The sequence below is a fragment of the Macrotis lagotis genome, chromosome 1 (assembly GCF_037893015.1).
Source record: "Macrotis lagotis isolate mMagLag1 chromosome 1, bilby.v1.9.chrom.fasta, whole genome shotgun sequence".
Taxonomy (NCBI): domain Eukaryota; kingdom Metazoa; phylum Chordata; class Mammalia; order Peramelemorphia; family Peramelidae; genus Macrotis; species Macrotis lagotis.
This window is the reverse complement of record NC_133658.1, coordinates 287,471,119-287,489,121: the sequence shown is the minus strand read 5'-3', so window position 1 is coordinate 287,489,121 and position 18,003 is coordinate 287,471,119. Positions and strand designations below refer to the sequence as shown.

Genomic DNA, 18,003 nt, shown 5'->3' with positions numbered 1-18,003 from the left:
AAAGAGAAAAGTATGCTCATATTAATGGTTCCAATGCCCACTAGCTTCTCATTTCCAAATGACTGCTGAAACATAAAACTTGAGCTTATGTTAAATAGGAAAGAAGAAAAATTATTGATAATCATGACACTAGGGCCTATATGGTTTCATTATTGTCAGTTTTTTGATGAAATATCAGTTCTAATAATGAAATAAGAAAAAGATCACCAGTGTTAGGATAGTAAGCTATTGATGACAAATTTACAAATGGCCAGGTGTTTCCTTGAGGAGCTAAGTGGCAGAATGGATAGAGCATGAGTCTAGTTAGAAGACATTTTCTGAGTACAATCTAGCCAGACACATACTAGCTGTGTAACCAGAGGTAAATTACTTAACTCTGTTTGCTTCATTTTTTTCATTTGTAAATGAGCTGGAGAAGGAAATGGTAAATAACTGTAGTATCTTTGCCAAGAAAACCCAAAATAGGGTCAATAAAGAGTCTGACACCATTGAAAAACTGAACAACAGATTTTCCTTTAACATCTATTTCAGCATTTGTACAAGCATTTGGGTTCCTGTTGGGTAGATCACTAATGCTACTGAGTCCACAGTCTCAGATTAACTGAATCTACTCATCCTTTTATACCTAACATTGCACTCCCTTAATTTCAGTCATCTCAAAACACATTTGCTCCAAAGGAAACAAGTCAAAAAGGTAGACATATCTCAAAGTTCACACCTCATCAAAGGCAGAGCACATTAAAAGGAACATAATATAGGAGTCATTAGAAACATTTATAATCTGGGGTGGCTAGGTGGCTCCAGCACCAGCCCTGGAGTCAGGAGTACCTGAGTTCAAATCCGGCTTCAGACACTTAATAATTACCTAGCTGTGTGGCCTTGGGCAAGCCACTCCATTGCCTAGCCAAAAAAAGAAAAAAGAATATAAAAGAAACATCTATAATCATACCTGCCCATCTTAATCTTTAATGTTGTCTGGTACCAATTATTCTTCTACTGATAAATATTAATAATAAAAATACAACCACCCTATTGCAATAATTCCTTGATTAAGCCAAGAGTAAATGGCTAAAACATTAACATGCTTTCTCAACATCAACAGCATTTCAAATTAACATTAAGTTTTAAAAGTCGTAATTGACTGCAATGAAATAATACCTAATCCAAGAGTCTAACTTTTTAAAATTCTTTTTCTTTTTTAGGTTTTTGCAAGGCAAATGGGGTTAAGTGGCTTGCCCAAGGCCACACAGCTAGGTAATTATTAAGTGTCTGAGACTGGATTTGAACCCAGGTACTCCTGACTCCAGGGCCGGTGCTTTATCCACTGCGCCACCTAGCCACCCTGAAGCTATGTAAATCTTTTACTCCATTTATAAGTTATTACTTTTTTAGAACTATTTCTGCAACTGACTCCTGACTGTTTGACATAATTTGAGTTGTGACATGACTTTATGATCACTGTTTCTAGGTGGACTCATCAATTTTGTTAAGTTTCTTTCCATATCGAAATACAGCTTAGTATTTTAATTGACTTTCTGACTTCTAAACTGCTGATTCAGAGGACCAAACTCAGGGTTGTCACAAGATGTTTTGCTTAAGAATTTAAAGGCTAGGTGGCACAGTGGATAAAGCCCCGTTTGCCTTGCAAAAAACTTTAAAAAAAATTTACATAGCTTCTAGGTCACGTATTTCTATTCTGCAATGTTACATTGAAGACTTGGAAAAAACTGCCATAATTCAGGAGCCAAGGAAAAAAATCTTGAATATTCAAGTTATCTAGAAAATTTTGAAATGAGAACTTATTTCTGCTTTCACCACAAGTATTTGGGTAAATCAGGAAAAAGTCAGTTTCTACTTTTTAAAAAATTTACAAACTTAGAAATAAGATAGATATTCCAATTCAGTTAGCCTTGACTATAGTAGTAGGTAAGATAACTGGATGCTTGACATCTTTGTTTGAAGTTTTGATGGTATTTCTCTGTGCTTTTAGAATTGAATATATTCAGAAGAACAAAACTGACAGTATTTCCTTTAACATATAAAAAAGAAGCCCTCAAGTCTAATTTAAGAACTAAAGAATTACAATACAAAATTAAGTCAAATGATAGTACTAAACAAGTCAATGTATATAAATACCAGTAAATTAAGAAAACATAGAACTGGAAAATAATCCTGAGAATTACCCAAAAAAGAAACAAGAAACTCATCCATTGCCATAACATTAAGTTTTGAGGGAACAGCATTTATAAGACTGTCTATTCCTATGGCATAGAGAAATCATGATGGCACTGAAAGGAGAAAGCAAATGCTGGCCATATAACAGTCACCTGAAAATAAAGTGATGGTTCAAAATTTACTGATATTTAGACATAAAATTTTTAGAAATGAAGCTTAAGAATGTCAAATAATCAAACTAGGCATCTAATCTGCTATCTAAGCCCAATACATAACTAAATTAAAAGATTATCCTAATTTTTCCAGTTTTTCAAAGTATAAATATCTAACCCTTTATGAATCTACATTTCCAAGTACTGTAAACAAGGATTTACATTACTGAATCCCTTAAAAAAAATACCTTTTTCTAGTTTTGATCCCAATTCTGTATGCTTCAATACTAACTTTAAAAGCAGAACATCTGCTGAGCACTTCAATAAAGTAAACAAAGCCAACCAATAAAATCTAAATCCAAAATACACCCAGAGTACAGAAACCAAGGGAAAAAAGGTTAATTTTTTTTCCTGTTTAAAAATAAAAACTTGTATAAAAATAAACTGAATTTTACTGTGAAGTCAAAAACATACAGTATTTCAAAAAGTTGACTGGTAAATGCCCCTGGTCACACAAGAATCTGAGATTCACAGTTTACACAAAAGAAGTCTGGAATTTTAAGGACTCTAAATTTAAAACCTGATGACTATAGATTTGAAAGATTTCATAACTGAAAGGGACCTTACAGGTCATATAGTCCAAACTTTTACTTCACAAATGAGGGAAGTGAGATCCAATTACAGAAGAAACAGAGCAGGAAATGGAAGATTTTTTGACTCTTAAACAGAATGCCCATCCCATTAAACCCCACAAAAAATAAATATTCATTTTGATAACAATATTTGTACCTTTGGAAATCAAGTACTTTCAATATTATATTTTAATAAATCCTCTCTCATAGCTATAAAGTATACCCTAGTCTTAGAGATAAAAAAAGAGCTAATATGACAAGTATGATCAAGATTTTTTAAATTATTCATTTAATTCCAAGGTTAAAAGATTCTCAAGTCTTTTATACAAATACAGTAATATACTAACCAGTCTCTTAAATACATATAATCAAGGAATTAGAAGATACTGTTTAGTTCAAAAGAATAACTAAACAATAAATCAAGAAATATGTGTAGAGGGCGGGGCCAAGATGGTGACATGAAGGGATTGAGTCTTAGGAGCTCTCTGATAAAAACTCATAAGCTAAGGACTTAAACTAAACTTTCGAGAGACAGAACCCACAAAGGGACCCAGTGAGGCAGTTCTCCTACTCAAGGTGACCTGGAAAAGAGCAGAAAGGCTCTGGTCCCCGGGGTTGGAGGGGTGGCCCACCAGAGCAAAAGAACTTCAGCCTCCCGGAGGCAGCCCCAGGGCGCTGGGAGCCTTGGTTCACAGCAGCGGGGAAGTCTCCAGAGCTGCACGCCGGGGAACACCCGGCACAAAGTGGGGGAACAGCTGGGGACCTCTGCCAGAGCGAGCACGTGGAGCCCAGCCCTCAGGGCACACAGCAAGCAGGTTGGTCTTTTGGCAGCCCAGACCTGGAAACTGAAGCAGGGGGAGCCAGTAAGCAGGAGCCCCCAGGGCATGAGCCCATTGAGCTGAGGGAGGGGAGTGAAGAGAGAGAGACTGCAGAGCTCTGTCCTCTGCCCGGGACAGGACTCTGGGGCTCTGACCACATTCAGATCCTGATCCCAGTCTAGGCCCCCCCATAGAACAACAGTGGCCCCCCCACCTCGGCCCCGTGGCAGAGGGGGGCGCTTATGGTCATTCACAGACCAGGAGGGAGGACAGAGACTCACACACTGAGACCCTTGTGGGAGTGTCCCAAAAGGTCAGGAAGCACCCCAAAACCAGGCCCAGGCTGGGAAAATGAACAAGCAAAGAAACAAGAGGAAGACCATTGAGAAATATTTTGCAAATGAGCCCAAGAAGGATCAAAATACTCAGTCTGAAGATGAGGAAGCACAAGCTCCTGCATCTAAAGACTCCAAGAAAAAGAGAAATTGGGCTCAGGCTATGACAGAGCTCAAAAAAAGACTTTGAAAATCAAATGAGGGAGTTGGAAGAAAAACTGGGAAAAGAAAGGAGAGAGATGCAGGAAAAACATGAAAATGAAGTCAGCAGCTTAGTCAAGGAAATCCAAAAAAATGCTGAAGAAAATAGCATGCTAAAAAACAGCTTAGGTCAAATGGATAAAACAGTTCAAAAAGTTATTGAGGAGAAGAATGCTTTAAAAAGCAAAATTGGCCAGATGCAAAAAGAGATAAGAAAACTCTCTGAGGAGAACAAATCCTTCAGACAAAGAATAGAACAGAGGGAGATTGATGAATTTACCAGAAATCAGGAATCAATACTTCAAAACCAAAAAAATGAAAAATTAGAAGAAAATGTGAAATATCTCATTGAAAAAACAACTGATATGGAAAACAGACTTAGGAAAGATAATTTAAAAGTTATTGGAATACCTGAAAGTCATGATCAGGAAAAGAGCCTTGACATCCATTTTCAAAGAATTACTACAGGAAAATTGCCCTGATATTCTAGAAGCAGAGGGCAAAATAGAAATGGAGAGAACCCACCAATCCCCCAGAGAAAGAGATCCCCAAAAAACAACCCCTAGGAATATTATAGCCAAGTTCCAGAACTCCCAAGTCAAAGAGAAAATATTACAAGCAGCCAGAAGGACACAGTTCAAATATCGTGGAGCTGCAGTCAGGATCACACAGGACTTAGCAGCAGCTACACTGGAAGCTCGTAGGGCTTGGAATATAATATACCGGAAGGCAAAAGAGCTTAGAATGCAGCCAAGAATGAACTACCCAAGCAAGGCTGAATGTCCTCTTCCAGGGAAAAAGATAGACTTTCAATGAACCAGGGGAATTTCAAATGTTCCTTTTGGAATGGCCAGAGCTGAACAGAAGGTTTGATCTTCAGATACACGACTCAGGTGAAGCATGGAGATTGGAGGAGAGGGGGGAAATATGAGGAACTTAATGAGGATGAACTGCATGTATAGAAAAATGATACTGATAATATTCATATGAACCATCTCAGTTAATAGAGCAGGTAGAGGGAGTTTTTATAGTTGAAGCACAGGAGAAAGCTGAATTTGAAGATAAAATATGGTGTAAAAATGGAGTCAATAGGGAAAAAAAAGGGAAATGGAATGGGAGAAAGAAAAAGGAGAGGGGGAATAGTCCAAGATATTTCACATAATGAGATTTTTTTTTATTACAATGAGCTATTGTAGTGATATGGAAGGGGGGAGGCAAGGGGGAATGAGGGAACCTTTGCTCTCATCAGAGATGGCTAGGAGAGGAAACAGCAAATATACTCAATGGGGTATAGACATCTGGAGTAAGAAGGAGGGGGGAGCAGGGGGGAAGGGGTGGGGATGTGAATAAAGGAGGAGAGGATGGACCATGGGGGGAGAGTGGTCAGATAGAACATATTTTCTTTTTTACTTCATGCAAGGGGCTGGGATTGGAAGGCCTGCCCAGGACCATAGGGCCAGGTGGATTCTGGGCCCAAGGTATGGTATGGGGGCTCAGGGCTTCTTGGCCCTAGGACCAGGGATCTGTCTGCTGCACCACTCAGCTACCCTACAGCAGAGTCAGAGTGAAAGGAGAGAGAAAATATGTACATGGTAGTGGAGAAATAAGAAAGAAGGGAGTTGCGATCAGCAATGGCAACATTGGAAAAATATGGAAGTAACTTTTGTGATGGACTTATCATAAAGAATGTGATCTACCCAGGACAGAGTTGTTGGTGTTGAAACAAAGACTGAAGCACATTTTTTGTTATTATTATTTGGGGGAGGGTGCAGGGCAAGTGGGGCTGGGTGGCCTGCCTGGGGCCACATAGCAGGGTGATCTTTGGGTGTCTGGGGCCGGATTCGGACCCAGGTGCTCCTGGCTCAAGGGCCAATGCTCTGTCTGCCACCCAGCCACCCCTACTATTATTACTATTTTATTTTATTTTGGGTCTTTTTTTCCCTTCTTTTTGGTTTTTGCAGGGCAGTGGGGATTGGGTGGCTTGCATGTCACATGGCTGGGTGATTGTTGGGTGTATGAGGCTGGATATGGACTCGGGTGCTCGTGGCTCCATGGCTGGTGCTTCGTCCATTGCACCACCTGGCCATACCTACAATTATTACTATTATTTTTTATTTTTTAAATTTTTTTCTCTCCCCTTTACTTTTTTCACCCAAGCAAGTCTATCTATATTCATGGAGGGAGGGGTATTTTGTTTACTTGTAAACAAGAATATTTTATTAATGTAAAAAAAAACATTTGTACAAAATGAGAATAAAAAAATAAATTAAAAAAATAGTAAGTTACTCAACTTATTTCATGTAGTAAATTATGCTTTCATCATGAAATCCAACAAGAAAACAAAATAGCTTTCATGAAAATAAATGAAAAAATATTCAATAGAAAAAAAAGAAATATGTGTATATTCATGCAGTACATGAATATGAAATATTCACTTAGATCAATAAAACCTCCCTCAGTTATTTGAGAATACCAACTTGGAGATAGAAGCCAAAAGACCTACTTTCAGGTTTTCTGTTCTAGTCAGTAATGTTGGCATCTGAATTCATTATCACCAAATGGTAAGTGTACAGAGTGCTAGGTATTTAGGTATACCTTAAAAGAGTAGTCAAAGTTGCAGGTAAGTGATTCAGAAAATCTGATAATTCTGCATTATTATTTCTGAAGTTAGTTCATTTGATTAGCATTCTGTTTAGCTCAAGTAGCCCCCATCTACTACATATTCACACTATCTAAGGAACAAGTCTCTTGCACTTAGGTTTAGGTCTTATTTTTAAGCCTTATTTTTAAGTAAAAAAGATGTGAAGATCATGTGCATTATCTAACACTGAGCCCCATCTAACACTTGTATATATAAAAATAACAAGGATATTTGGCTGATTTTCATTGTACTAAACAATAAAAAACACAATTACTGTTGCCCCTTGTATACAATTTGGACTAGAAGAAACAAAGAAAGAAGGTAAATTAAAAGGAGTATAGAAGTTCTGCTTAAGTGTAATGTTTAAACCAGTTCTAAAAAGATAAGCACTCAACTCCTATGGCTGACTATCAAGATTTTTAGGTCACTTAATTACTTCCAAACTGTTCGTTTTTGTCCCTGAGAGATCAATAGTCAGGTTTAAAAGTAAAGTGTAGGTTAACTATATGATGGCAACTTTCTGATTAAAAATTAAATTTTTAAAAAATTTAATGAAAAGGGTTATTTGTAAAGTGCTCTGTAAATTTTAAAGCTTTATTTTAAATATAATCCTCTCTGCAAGCCTTAAAACATTATATAAACATTAGTTATTACTATTGTTATTTTAAATATATCCTTTTTTCATTTCATTCTCAAAACCTCTTTTCCCTACATCACAACCATTTTACACTTTTATAACACTTAACTGTCTCAATTCTCCATTTACAACCATCTAACTTTGTACGTGTGTGTGTGTGTGTGTGTGTGTGTGTATGTATGTATGTATCTTGTAAATAGATGATAAATCAAAGGATTGGAACTGTATTTTTCATAAACCCGTCCCTGTGGTATTAAACACAAACTACATATACATTAGTTGGTATCCAAATACTGAATTTGTTACTGTATTTGCTTTTTGTACTTTTCCATTCCTTTTCTAAAAAATCTGATTTTACCCATCCCAAAAGAATTAAAGTCTTTGGGCCAAATGCTCTTTGTAAATCAAATGGAAAATTAGATTTGAGTTTTAAATTAGCTACCTGTCACCTTCAGAATCTTCAGACATAATGCCTAGCATTCTTATTACTTAAAAAATTTGTGATTTTGTTGTTGTGAGCTCTCCCTTCACTCCCTTCAATGAGAGACTAAAGTGATTCAGATTTTAGTCTCTCTACAATTATAAAATGCACTTTGCAGCCACTTTGCAGTCCTTTTTCAAAGCACAGAAAAACAAGAGATTTGAATGTGGAAATAATAAAACTCACAGAAATTTCTCTGTCTGACAAAAAGAAAAATACTTCCACCTATTTTCACAGGAGGCTGCTAGGTGTCAGAGCAGATAGAGTGCCAGGTCTGAAGACTCAGCTTCCTGGGTTCAAATCTGGTCTCAGTCACAGACTAGCTGTATGATCCTGGGCAAATTACTTAACATTATTTATCTCAGTTTCCTCATCTGTAAAATGAGCTAGAGAAGGAAATTGCAAACTACCCAGAATCTTTACCAAGAAAATCCCAAATGAAGTCACAACAAGTTCAACATGACTGAAAAAGACTCAACAACAAAGATTTTCACAGGATCACAAATTTAATGCTGGAAGAGACCTCAGAAGTCATCATGTCTAACCTCATCAATTTATAGATAAGGAAACCGAGGTCTAGAAAGGTCTAACAAGTAACTGAGAAATGGGATTTGAATTCCTGTCCTCTGACTCAAAATGCAGAGTTCTTTTCACTGTCCCAGTGTTTTTCTTACAAAATCCACATAAAGTACAGAAATTACTAGGGTAAAAATATCAGGTTTATTACCTCATAGGTTTGTCACAATCCACCTGAGTTTAGGACACAAGGTAATAAATGTCACAGCATTAACATTACTGGATGACTTATAGTAAGTAGCCATTTACCAACATAAAAATTCACATTAAATATAACTTCATTCTCAACTTCTCAAAATACGTACAAACTCTTCTGTTACAGATGATACCTTTGTTGAAATGGTCAGCAAAACAATAAGACAAATATAAGATCATTAAGACTATAATATTCTCTATAAAGGTAATGTCTAAAATGTCAAACATACTCCCCTATATTGGGGGAACTGAGTCAAAACTGATATTAAGGATTTTGCTCCCCATTCACCCCAAATGAGAATGATAAACCACAAGAGATTATGCTCTACCTGTTCTATGGACAATTAGTACTTCAGTTTCCAGTGCTGTCAACCTGGTGTCTTTCATGATCTCTAAAAAAGAAAACAACAACAACAACAAAAAACACTAGATAAGTATAAACACTAATCTTATAGTAAAATATGTTCACAGAATATAAGAGCTGGAAGGGACCTTAGAAGTCATCTATCTACTCAAGTCTAACCTTTCTGCCAATGACAGCCTTCTAAACAATGGAAACCAATGATTGTGCCCACCCTCCTCCTTGCCCCAGTTTCCTCTTCTCTGGGCTAAATATCCCAAGTTCCTGCAACCATTCATCACCTGAAATATTTTCCAGAGTTTTCAATGCTGTCTGGTAATCTATGGACAAGATCTAGATCTTCTTAAAATATGGCAGCCTAAATTGTTAACAATTTCAAAATACTGTCTTATCTATAATTAAGAGCATGCTAGACCCTATGTTTCCTTTGATCTAGATTTTATTACCACTAGAGTAGACTAAGATATTAACTTCTTGGCCTCTCATGTCACATTACCGATTTGTCTTCTCTCCCCTCCTCTTCTCCCCCATCTCACCACTTACCCAATGAGTTAAGCCCTGAGGGACTCTCACTTCTGATGTCTGGCACAGTGAAGAGGGAGGACTTTAGGACACTATACCCACCAAACTGTAATGCAGGTATCCTAAGGCAAGTTCAAGGAGGACAAAAATAGCCTATGAAGCAGAAGGGCAAAAGCTTACTTGGTATATATTTATTTAATGTGAATGAATCACTGGAAATGGGGCTCTATGAATGATATCCTATATTTAAATAGTAATTAAGTCTTGAAGACTAGTCTATCTTGGTCAAAATTAAATTGGCTGGAGATCTTTAACCAATTTAAATTTATTGATCCAGTTGATAGGGAAAGATTGCATACTAAAGTTGCGCAGACATTTTTGAGCACCCAAAATAATAATTCTCTATTACTAGCTGATTTACATAAGTTGTTCTACAATGCTATAAGGCAGGTCCATTTCGGTAGGGTAGACAAACATTTGTATAAAAGTAGCTTCCATCCCAAGTCATTCAACCAAGTGGATAACTGGGATTAGCATACAAGACCTCGAGTCTATTAAGAAGCTTAGTCAACTGCTTAGTCTAGTGAGTCATATAGGCTCCCTATTTCTATTAATCTCAGGCTATATTATCAACTTAAAAAAAACATAGCAACAGAAGGATAAAGTTATGAACATTCAAATACCACACCCAAATCTTTTCCAGTTTTGTCTCCTACAATCTTATCCATGTCTTCTCTGAAAACCTTCCAAGTGGACTTTTCACCACTATCAATTCATCCTACCCTTGCTTGACTGTTAATATGGTTTCCTCTACCTAAAAATATTCTTTATATCCCAACCTTTACCTACATTTCAAGGCTTAACTCAAATGCCTTTGCTATCCAAAGTTTTTCTTTATTTTCTCCCTTCCAGCAATCTCTTCTTCCTCTTAATTTCTATATCCCTTTTCTTATTGCACTTACCTGCCCATTCATATTATATACTCTGTAAAATAATCATTGCCTTATTCTCCTCTACAAGACTAAGTCTCTTTAAATCCCTCATGGTAAGTAGCATAGCGTCTTTTCTATAATAAGCACTCAATTTGTTGAATTGGTGAATTCAAGAAATTTACTTCAACAGTAAAACAATTTCAGGGGTTCTTAACCTTTTCTGTGTCATAAATCTCTTTAGAAATTTGGCAAAGCCTATGAACTCATTCTCAATATTTTTTAAAGCATAAAAGGAAATATTTATAGATTATAAAAGTAAATTAAAATGAAATAGTTTTAAATAAAGAAAAAATTCATGAACCCCCCCCCCAGGTTAAGAACCCCTGAACTCATTATTAAGTGCCTAATACATGCAAGGAACCAAGGTAAGTCTTAAGGGATAAAAACAACAACAAAACCCAATATACTGTCTGTGCCTTCAGAAGCTAGTGTGTTAGAAGAATTTATAATGTGAAGCTATAATAAGTGAGAGGTAAGCAAATTACTATGGGGGGGATGGATTGGGGAAGAATTAACAAATTCTCTAGTTTCAAAGCAGCCTCATTTGAATTTCATTTCTGGAGTTTATGAATAGATTGTTTTCATATCTAAATACATTAGTTACAAATTCTAAGGTAAGTTATTTATTCATATATTACCACAGTATGATCTTTTTGAGGGGAGAAAGAGCCTGGGTTTCCCTATTTAGTATAGGCTGGAAATACAGTTCAAAACTCTGAGCTCATGTTCCATCAACCTCAGCTTCCCCTAGTACTAGGGAATATAGGCATGTACCACCACACCTAACTGGTGGTATGAACCTGTAAAGTTTTTTCCTACATCTTTACCCATGAAAAGTTATTTTTCAATTGCATAAGTTAAGTAATAGCTATGAATTTGAACCTATCAGTTATCATTTGCTGGTTCAAAAGTGTTTTATGTGGAAATACTGACTTGGAATTCTTAGAATTTAGGGAAGAAAGTTTTTGTTTCCTAAAAAAGAGATATCTGACAAAGTTAAGTATTATAAGATAGTCTGGAAATGGTTTTACAAATAAAAATGCAAGTTACAGATATTAACTTTATTCTTCCCCAAAACCATGTTTCTTCCTATCTTGCTGAGGAGAAATATAAATAAAGTATTATATTATTACTTCTATTAAAGGTCAAGCATATTTGGATATGCTATGGTAATCAGTATGTTGCAGTGTATATAAAGTTTCCTAATATTTCTTTAGGAAAATAAAAAGCAAAGGCATAAGCTATTATTTGCTCTGAATATATTCCCTATGAAACCAAGGGTCTTGAATAGCATTCAATGATCTAGGAAAAAGAGAAGAAGGAAAAAAGAGAATACTACTCGCCAGAGAATAAAACAGCTGTTGGATAAATCTGCCAAAGTTTGTGTCATGTGTTGTTGTTTCTTCAGCTGTAGTACCTTCCAAGGTCACATTAACAGGGGCAGTAGAGAGCTCCAAGTTGCCAGTTTCTGGGTTCAACAGTATAACATGCCATTTTGGCCCAGTAATCAGATACAGCTTTGCTCCTTATCTTATGAACTCAGAAATTCATTCCAAACAACTGTCTCAAGGGGCAGAACCTCACCAATTTTAGCAATAGTATTACTCAGTATTGTCACATTCTGACAGTTTGCTAGCAAGAATACTTCACCCCTTTCTTCTTATCTCTTCCCTCTCCCAACCCCACCCCGCAACTAGGTAGGAAATTTGAGAAGTTATTTAGCATTTGTCCTCTGAGTCATAAATAAGAGAACCTGTAGATATTATATTATTTTCCACAGGATCAGAAATGTAACTTTTCCTTTCATCAGCATGTTGAACATATGCTAGGGAAGTGCCAAGGGTGCCAAGATTAATGATCATTAAAGAAAAAGAGTGAAAGTAAGATATTGGAAATGTTAAGATAAATACTTGCATTGTGGTTTAAGAAGAAACTCAGTATTTTATAAATCTGCAACATTCAAATACAACAAAAATGGATTGGTTTCCGTCATGTACTGTAAAGTTTGACAATTATTTAGAAGCTATGAAACAGATCCTATTTTTAAAAGGCAAACACCCAAGAGATCTTCATCCTTAAAAATATGACTTTCAAATGGCACTTGTTTAAAAATCAGGTGCAAAACCAAAAATTTAACTGCCAGGGAAGAGTGAATTAATCTTTGAGTCTTGGGGCTTAAATAAAATGGTTTAGTTTTGATGGTCCATAGAAGCATCTTTAAAAGAAAGCTGCCAGTTACAAACCAATTGGGGACTTTCCAGTCTGCTAGTCATTCAAGAAATTAATTTATGCTTATTAGAGTTTGCCAATTTAAAAAAGTAATATATCTAGAAATTATTAATAAAAAGATGCATTAGGGGTACAAAGTATCCTTGCTTCATTAATCTATAGTATTAGAAACATTTACTTCTAAATGCCTATAATAATTCAACATGAATACACTTCTGTATCTTTACCATTACACTGTATGAACAGCTGAAGTCAAAGCAGGTAGGGATAGATTATTACAATTTGCCTGAACATATTATTTTCCCTAAACTTGCTGCTATTTATCTTTCATCTTCTCATACCATATGTCACAATTGAACCTCCAAAATGTATCTCATTGCTAAAATACTTCATTCTTTTTGCTTTATAAGGCTCTTACCAATGGGTCTGAATAACTATCATGCCTGGCATGTATCCGAGTTATGTCTTTAATAGGAGAATGTGGAAGTGTAATAACAAATGCCTTCCTCACTTGGCTGACACAGAAGCACTCTTTACTTTATGACTCCCTCTTCTGCCCTTTATTGACACTGAAGCCCCTACACAACAAAAGACAGGATTACATGAGTAAAGGACAAGATTTTTGAATTTTTATTGACCACTGGAAATGACTACTAACTCAATAGCATCTAGATTCTGTCCAGAGATTTAGAAAAATAAACTTATCACTTATTACCGGAAATAAATCAACATGTTAAAACTAACAGAGAAACTGGCAATTATAACATTGTTTAAGATTAGACTGTTTTCAGGCCAATTTAAGTGGAAGCCTCTATAATTGTTCATTTTTGCCTCTGTGTTATTTAGTATAAAATGAAAGTCATATACTTCTGTCTAAGCAAATCTCCTGGGCTACAATTTGGCCCATTCTAGAAACCTAATGAGGGGACTCAAAATCTCACATCCCATATGGGGATATGTTAAAGAACTTAGGAATGTTTAGCCTAGAAGATGACTGCTTTCTTCAAGCATTTGAAAAAAAGAAACAAAAAAAGGATCAGGACTGATTTCTTTTGATTGTTCTCAGAAATTAGAACGAAGAACAACTGTATCTGGGAGTAAGGAGAAGGGGAAAAGTCACAGGAAGGCAGATTTTTTTTTGATAAGAGATAAATTTCCTGACAATAGAAAAATGGTTTCTATTATTTAAGGTATTCAAGCAAAAGCAATCAGGAGATGTTGTAAAAGGCACAGCTAATCAGAAATCTTAGGAAGATGAGATGACTTCTGATGACTCTTGAATTCAGATTTAAGAAAACTGCATTGTAATAACTTATGAGAACTGAAGTATGAAAAAAAGAAACTAAATACCCACCACATATAACCATATTTCCAATTCCAATGGAAAAAACAAACAATAACCGATTCCTTAAAAAGGGGTTATATATAATAAAATGTATAAAAATAATATATAATAAAGTAAAATAAAAACTAAGGACTATAAGGAATTCATAAATTAGTGAGAGAAAAAGGTTTGAGTAATAATATTTTACAGAGGTTCAGAGCAGTGAAATTTTCTAGGCTGTGAAATGTATTAAAACATCACTCAAAAGTAAAGTCTAGATTGCTCTGTTCTAAAGCCTTTAGCCCTTTGCTGAGGCAAGTCACAAATCTGGGACTTCTTCAAAGTCAAAAAGCATTTATTAAGCACTTTCTACATGTCATGCAATGTACTTAGGATACAAAACAAAACAGTTTCTGCTGCCCAAGAGTTCACAGTATAATAGTGGGGACAGTATGTAAATCACTGTGTCCATATAGACAAGATAAACTGGAGGAACTTAGAGAAAAGAAGATTGGGGTGGGGGGAAAAAAGGCTTCTTAAAGTAGGTAGGACTGGAGCTAAGTTTTGAAAGAAGCCTGGGAAATCAGGCTAGGAGCAGGAAGAATGTGTCAGGCATGAGGGGGAGCCAGGAGATAGAGTGTTGGGGGGAGGAGGAAACACTAAGATCACCAACCACCAAAAATAATGTGTCCATCAGTCTTACTTTAAAGATCAGACCAGGAAAGGTTAGGTGACTTGACAAGATCATAAAGCTCATAAGTTTCAAGGAAAAACTGTTTATTTCATTGCAAGGTTTTCAGTATGCCATTGAATTAAAACTTTTTGGGGTACATATGCTTAAGATAAAACAATAAGAATATTCAATAGCTGTAAGTCCACTGTGGCAAGGGTATATTTGTACCTTGGCAGTTTCCTAGGAGTCTGAGATAGTGTTAGAGTTCCTATAGCAATCAGTTTAAGATAAATTAAAAAAAAAAACTAAACCCTGTTTGCTGAATGAAAATGATAGGAAGATTTCTTGCATATCTACATCCAAGTGCTATAAAGATTATCCTAATAAATGGAAGGCAAATACAAACTAAAAAAGAAGTCATGGGTCTGCTTGTAGTTATTATTTGCTCTGATATACTGATGAAATTGTGTGCTTACTAGTCACAAATTCACTGCAATCACTGTATAAATGAGACATTCAAGGATCGGGGTCCTTCCTACTAACACATTCCATAACCACTACACCAAAATACACCAGAACTCTGTTCTGATATGTCAGTGAAAGTTCAATGATTCACATGATGAGACAGTTTATAGGTTCTCAACTCTAGAATGAACAGGTTAAGGAAGCTGACAAAGGCATTCTAAGGGTTTAAAAACAAACTATGTGCTTCATGTCACCAAGAAATGCATTGAAACAAAAAAACTGACATCACCTGCCTTCTTAGAAATGATATACTATAGCTGTTTTGTGTTTTGGAAAAGATATTAACTTTAGTAGGTAAGGAGAAGGTGGTATTTTCCATTTATATCTACTATAAATACCCCTTAAGCTTACATCAGGTGGTTATAAGAAGATTCTGTAGCTCCCCAGGGCAATAGCAGAGAATGTTTCAGTGTTGAGTAGCCTCATTTGCCTGATGCATGACTGTTAAAAGTAGATTTCCCTACACAGTCCCACATCAGTTTATACATTTGCATATTCAGGGATTATTTAGGGATGTTCAATTTAAGGATCACAGGTGTTCACTGCATAAATCAAGAGTTCTCTGTAGACTGGGTTTAGTGCAGCCTCCTGAAATTTATAATTCCGTTTAGCCAGGATGTGTTTGAATTTCCAAGACTACAAGTTTATCCCAAGATTACAAAAAACAAAACGTCTCAGATTAAAATTCTTGATCTATTACTAATTATATATCTTGACTAGCTATCAAAGTCTAACACAAAGGCTTCTTTTATTTTGGAGAAAAAATTTTTTTTGGGGGGGGGTCCTCACCTACTGAGCCAAAAATAGCCTAACATAAATATAACTTTCTTGCTACATTAAGTTCTTTAGAATTCAAGTCAACAAACACGTATAAAGTGCCTGTGACCCGAAAGGCAATGAGAATACAAGGGGGAGACAGGACAATTCCCACACTTAAAATTTGGCGGCTAGGTGGCGCAGTAGATAGAGCACCAGCCCTGGAGGCAGGAGGATATCTGAGTTCAAATCCAGTCTCAGATACTTAATAATTACCTAGCCGTGTGGCCTTGGGCAAGCCACTTAACTCCATTTGCCTTGCAAAAACCTAAATAAAAAAAAAAACTTAAGGGGAGGGATCCAGTATGTATATTACAAGACAGGTCAAAGGAGGCATCCAGACCTCACCAGAACCCTACTTACATAACAGAATGTTCATGATATTGCCATTTTATGCTTTTGATGGTTATCAGGCAAGAAGCCCCCCCCCAAAAAAAAAGAAGAAAAAGAAATCCAGAAGCTTAGCTACATCTCCTCTAAATGACAAGGAGGGGAGCGCAGGCAGGAGCGAATGAATGAGCTGGATTCAGGAAACAAAGTCAAGGTTCCCGAAGGAGACAAAAGATGGGCTGACTCCCGTCGCTCCCCGGCGGAGAGGGGTCCCCCGTGGGTGGGCGGCCCCCCAGTCGCTGCAAGGGGCACGTCAGCGCGGGTTGGCGGGCCAAGCCACGCCTCCTCGGGCCTCAGTTTCCCCGTCTGCGGGGAGGCCCGGGGGCTGAGGCTGGGCCCGCGCACGCGCCCCCCGGGCACCGCGCCCCCCGAGGCGGGCCGGGCGCCTCCCCTCCCTCCATTCATTCTCTCGCGGGCCCCTCCACGGGGCCCCGGGCCTTTCCTTACGGAGGCAGGAGCCCGGCTCCCCCCCCCCCCCGGGGCCCGAGCCCCCAAAGTGGGGCGGAGGGGGAGGCCCGTCCCCTCGAGGCCCCCTCCGCGGCCCGGCCTGGGGGTGCGGGGCCCGGGGTCCGCCCCCTCTTCCTGGAGCCCCCGCGGGGCCCGACCCCCACGGAGAAGGGAAAAGAGAGGGGGGGGGAGAAAAGAGGGAGGGGGCCGCCGGCAAGCCCCCCTCCCACCCCAGCACCGACGCCCCCTCCTCCCGCCGGGGCCCCCCCCAGGCAGGCCCTCCAGGCCCCGGGACCCCCGGCGCGCGGGGGGGGGAGCGACGCCCCGCTACTCACCCGCCGCCGCCTCCCCCTCGGCTGTTTACCTCTCACAGCTCCTCCGGCCCACAGGGCGCCGCCATCTTGGACGTACAGCGCCCCCTCCCCCTCCCCGGCAGCGCGCTGCGAAAGCCCCGGAGACCTCCGCCGCGGAAAGGAGTCCCCGGCCCGCTGATCCCCGCCCCCGCCCCGATCGTGGCCGTCTGCCGCGGGACTGCCCCCGGGCGCCGCGCCTCCCGCGGGGGGGGGTGAAGACCACCTACCCGCGCGGCGTGGAAGCGCGTCACGGGGAAACTCACGAGGGAGCATAAAGTGCGGGGGGGGCGGGACCCGGCGCAGGGATCCGGAGAGGCGGCCGCGGGAGAGTCTTGTGACTTTGAAGGCGGCGGAAAGAAGCGCCGGCGCTGCGGGAGGAGCCACGAGAAATGGGGCGGGAGGAGGGGGAGTGGCGTCACGTGACCGAGCCTCCGCGGGGGGGGGGGGCCGCCGAGGAGAGATAAACACGTTCCTGCGGGCCGGGCGTGGTGGTGGCCGCGCCGCCCGCTGTCTGTCCTGGTGCTGAGC

The 18,003-nt window shown here is 38.8% G+C and overlaps 1 protein-coding gene across 8 annotated transcripts in view; it reads right to left on the bottom strand.

Annotated features, from left to right (window-relative positions):
- The window catches only part of TSC1 (TSC complex subunit 1), a 47,397-nt gene extending 29,640 nt beyond the window's left edge, over nucleotides 1-17,757 (bottom strand). For 2 of the 8 annotated variants that reach the window (XM_074210820.1, XM_074210827.1), the window contains exons 1-2: nucleotides 17,458-17,546; nucleotides 9,173-9,235 (exon numbers count right to left, since the gene is read on the bottom strand). The gene's annotated coding sequence lies outside the window, so the exon portion shown is untranslated. Of the gene's footprint in view, nucleotides 1-9,172; nucleotides 9,236-9,747; nucleotides 13,358-17,457; nucleotides 17,554-17,702 lie in introns of those variants that run through there. The other 6 variants (XM_074210822.1, XM_074210821.1, XM_074210823.1 and 3 more) reach the window with 6 other exon arrangements.
- Between the last annotated feature and the right edge of the window lie 246 nt (nucleotides 17,758-18,003).